Below are 4,791 nucleotides of genomic sequence, written 5' to 3'. Positions count from 1 at the left end.
TCTGGGGGTACTGGTTAGTTCATATTGTTGTTCCACCTATAGGGTTGCAGACCCCTTCAGCTCCTTGGGTACTTTCTCTAGCTCCTCCATTGGGGCCCTGTGTTCCATCTTATGGATGACTGTGAGCATCCACTTCTCTGTTTGCCAGGCACTGGCATAGCCTCACAAGAGACAGGCTGAGAAGACAAATTTAGATTTTTAAGATTTGAGGGAGAGAGCATTCTCGTCTCATTCTCAGAACATTAAGCACTAAGATACAGAGTAAATGATCTGGCTAAGTCCACAGTCCATCCCTGATACTCGTAGCCTCTAGTAGTAAAATAAATGCAGCTATGCTCTATCTGTCTCACAGAGAATAGGTTGAATTATTCATAAAGAAATATAGACAACCAAAAGTACCAGAGTAACTACAGTTTTCTCTGTGAGTGAATCAATTTTAAGGAAAATTCTGTCGAAAATGGAAAGAATAAGGTCAGAAACAGGAAGTGAGAGGAAAAGAAGAGAGAAAGAAAGGGAGACTTTAGAAACAAGAAGAGTATGTAAGACAAAGATCAGTTTAATATTGGATTTGTTAGCTAACTGTGATAAAACAAAGACCAGAGATACATGTTATCACAGAGACAGCATTCCAGCATTTGCTTTTATAATAACAACACGATAGTAAAATAGTTTTTAAAATGCACTTAATTCTTTGAGGTCTATCCCGATGGGGCTTCCCTAGTAGCCAGCCATCCTTGGAAACGCCTCATACAGTAACTTGTGGTTTTACTTGACTCACAGGACTGACTGTTAGGTCTGTGGGAAGGAACTACAAGACAACTAACAAAGTATAAAAGTGATGTTTTAATTTTTTTTGTTTGTTTGTTTTTAACTTCAGGCACTGGCACTTCCTTCATAAAGATTAGAGTTGTGAGTGTGAGGAATGGATATGAGAAGACTCTAAAGAGATGTTTGGGTAACACAAGTGAACCCTAACCTAAAATGGTTTAAAGAGAACTTGAAGGGTCCCTAAAATAAATTGAAGAAATCCTCAAATCTTCTGGTGACCTGGATGGACAGCAAAGGAATCAAATCCCTCAAATAATTTATTTGACTTAATTTTTAAAAATAAATAATTATATACAGTAAAAAGAAAAAAATGCACTTAATTCATATAAATAAATTGAAAAGAATAGTAAGGATTTCTGATTAACTCACTTATGCTTTGATCTATTCACTCTCATTGAAATAAGAACTTCCTCCATGCCAGTGGTGGTGCACACCTTTAATTCCAACACTGAGGAGGCAGAGGCAGGCAGATCCTTGTGAGTTTTCTGCCTGGTCTACATACTGAGTAAGAGAAAAACTAAGACTATACAAAAGATGAGAGGGAGAGGGAGAGGGAGAGGGAGAGGGAGAGGGAGAAAGAGGGAGAAGAGAGGAAGGGGAGAGAAAGGGGAGGGAGGGAGGGAGGGAAAGAACCTTTAAACCTTTCAACAGGCTGGGTAACAATAATGTTCTGGCCTTGTGAGGGAAACATATGCCAGTTATTGGAATGAAAAAATAATACACTAATTATGTGCCACTTCTGTCAAAAATCAGACCTCTTCTGCCAATGTAGCCTTTCAGGAGTAACAGCAAAGTAACTTGTCTATCCCTGGAGGAACAGCTAAAAGGAAGTGTGATAGAGGCAGAGTTTCTTCTTTATAGAAAGAGAGCTTTTCAATCTGAAGTATAAGGCCAGAACTGAAATGTATGAGCACAAATATAAACTATTTAACTATGATCACAATCATAAACAATTATATTAGGATAACATAATTTCTCAGAAATAAAAAGAGAAATAATTTTATAACACAGTGCTGTAATTATATGATTATTAGACATATTATACTTTGTTACTTATCATTTGAATAAGGGTGGTTCTTTCTATATGATGCACTCCTTAATACACTTAAGAACGTTATTTTGAGGAGTACGCAGGGCTCCATGACTCATAATCCTGTTTTAGACAAAACTAGGATAGGAAGATTATAAAGGAATATCAGCGTTAAATGACTCTCCTCGAACCAAAGTACATAGAACTCAACATATTCAAAAGTTTACTGAGTGTGGTAGACTCTATTTTAACAGTTCAAGGTCATTATTTTATGAGGTTGTGAACTTTTAACTTTTTTCAGGTTTGATTTTCTTCCTCCTTTAAAAATTCTGTTGTGCTAGACTTCCAAGCAATCAGAACATGGGAACCCTATAGCACACTATATACATTAGCTGGAATTTAAACTGAAGATAAGTTAGGGGACTACCATAGAATTTTGTGTATTTAAAATGTTCTGTCGATAGGAAAAGCAACAAGAAAGGGGAGGGGAGGGGAGGGGAGGGCAGGGCAGGGGAGGGGAGGGGAGAGGAGAGGAGGGGAGAGGAGAGGAGAGGAGGGGAAAGGGAGGAAGACAGGGAGGAAGGAGGAAGGAAGGGAAGAACAAGCAAAAGAAAGCCATTCTTTCCCTCTTGAATACATTCCTCTGTGCTGCATGTCATTCTATTTTTTGAAAACTCTGCACATGGAATTATGATTTCCTTGAAAAAAAGAGAGTACCAACTATAATTGTGCCCAATGAGCCCCAAATATTAAACTTTCATTTTCAAATATGGCTTTCATCATTCCCTCCTACAATGTGGTATATATGATAATATATTATTTGTTATTCAGAAGAAGAAGAATTCCATACAAAATAAATGACTTCAATTGCCTTATAAATAAAACATGTATAAATGTCTTGGTAAAATAAATTAAAGGAGCATTTGTATTTGATCATTCCATCATATTACTGTCTTTGTCTACAAGCTGCAGAAGCTATTGTTGTGTTTCCTGAAATTCATTATAGGTAATGTTTATAATGGAGAAAAATTACTACAAAGTTATGGCTAAAACTCAAGCAAATAACACATATAAAGCACCCTGAAGAGAGTCAGTGCACACTGAAGACAGATACACTAATGCCTACACCTGGCAATGGAAGGCTTTGCTGCAGGACTTGGTTTAGATGAACTTTTGCTAGCTCCAGAAATTAAAAATTAGCACATTAGAGTGATTACAAGTCACTCTAATTTTTGAAATTGTAGTAAACTTTACTTTTACCTCATGAGATTTACTAATGGCAAAAGGGAACATTGGCCTTGAGGAAGCACATTTACTAACTTTTATTTAATCAATAAGGGTCATAAGATAAGATAATTATATCCAATTTTAATTAAATGGAACCTACTGCATTATTGTAACAAAGTTACAGAAATAGATATAGATGACTCAAAAGAGGAATATTTAACCAATCATAAGTACAATGGGTACACCCTGGAGGTGTTGTTCTAGGGTTATGTTTGTTTATCCCCAATATAGTTGAAATGCATTGGGGGTACACAGGAACTTCAAAATCTGTAGAAATACAGAAATAAATGCAAACAAATACTCTCAGAATTTGTAACCAGGAAATCTTTGAGGTTTGCAAAAATGAATACTTGAAAGGAGAAAATCATTAAAGAAAATGTTATTCTTTGTGGATGGAAGACAGATTTACAAACACAATTTTAATTGTTACATACACACACACACTCAAATCAAGCAAATTTTCAAGATTTCAAGACTTTCAACCAGTATTTACTTCCCATGGTAGGAAACAGCTTAAGAAGTTACTGTACAAATGAGTAGAGATGTGTACTCAACACAATAAAAGTCAAAAATTGGTTTATTTAAATGTTTTGAAAATGTGGAAACACTATCAGTTGCATTATCCAATTTCACACTGGCTCAGTTCACTACAGAGACTATGTAGCAAGCACTCAAAGCCCTGAGGAGTCACTATCCCACACAACACATCCTCATAACAGCAAGCAGCACATTCCCACCACACTAGTGTACTCTCAAATATACAACTGAATGACTTTTATGGCGAAATAGGACAAATAGTAAATCAAATTCAAAACCTTCACACTAGCTGAGATTGTTGGCAGGAAGGAGAGAGTATGTGAAAGGGAGAGAGGAGAAAGATTGGAAAGGTAGGAAGAAAGAAAAGGCAGGAGAGGAGGGAAAATGTAGGAGACATATAATGCAAATCAAGGTGGAGAAAATTTAAAATGGCAGCAAATGGTTTATTAACTTTAGTTTACACTGAAATTACTCATTATATACACTGCATATTGTGACTTCAACAGTCATTCATTTTTTAGGGAAGCATACAGATCAGATTTAGAAATATTTTTACAACAAAACATTTAATATGCACTATTATTTACCAGGCACTTTCCCCCATTTTTCCCCAATCTGTTTCTTCATCAACAAACTCATCAACTGAATTTCAGAACAGGAGAAAACAGGAGTCTCAGAATCTATGCACTCATATTTAAATATTTATCAGGTTCCTTGTATAAGCTAAACTGTTCTTAAAAAGACACAAATTTAAAAATTATAGCCACAAACGTGGTCTTACGTATGCATGGGCACACACAATCATACACACACAAACCCACATACACACACAAACCCACATACACACACACACATACACACTATATATCCCAAATGAAGTTAAAATTTAAAAATGAAAACGTGTTATAAATAATGTAGTAATTATGAGGCTATAACACATGTAAAGTTGGAACGGTTACATCTAAATCAATTGTAGGCCAAAGTGGGCACATGTGACCAATAAACAACCCACACTTCATTCTTCTTGAGTTTCGTGTGTTTTGCAAATTGTAACATATCTTGGGTATCTAAGTTTCTGGGCTAATATTCACTTATCAGTGAGTACATAT

At 35.9% G+C, this 4,791-nt stretch overlaps 1 protein-coding gene and 1 non-coding gene across 3 annotated transcripts in view; one reads left to right on the top strand and one right to left on the bottom strand.

Moving 5' to 3' along the window:
• Exoc4 (exocyst complex component 4) overlaps window positions 1-4,791 on the bottom strand; it is a 702,198-nt gene that overhangs the window by 476,856 nt on the left and 220,551 nt on the right. The gene's annotated exons all lie outside the window — the stretch shown is intronic.
• On the top strand, window positions 691-821 carry LOC115031379. The gene has a single exon (XR_003837020.1). It is a non-coding gene; the product is annotated as a small nucleolar RNA SNORA18 (small nucleolar RNA).

This window comes from Mus caroli, chromosome 6 (assembly GCF_900094665.2).
Source record: "Mus caroli chromosome 6, CAROLI_EIJ_v1.1, whole genome shotgun sequence".
NCBI lineage: Eukaryota > Metazoa > Chordata > Mammalia > Rodentia > Muridae > Mus > Mus caroli.
The sequence above is the reverse complement of the archived record's forward strand: the minus strand, read 5'-3'. Positions and strand labels throughout refer to the sequence as shown.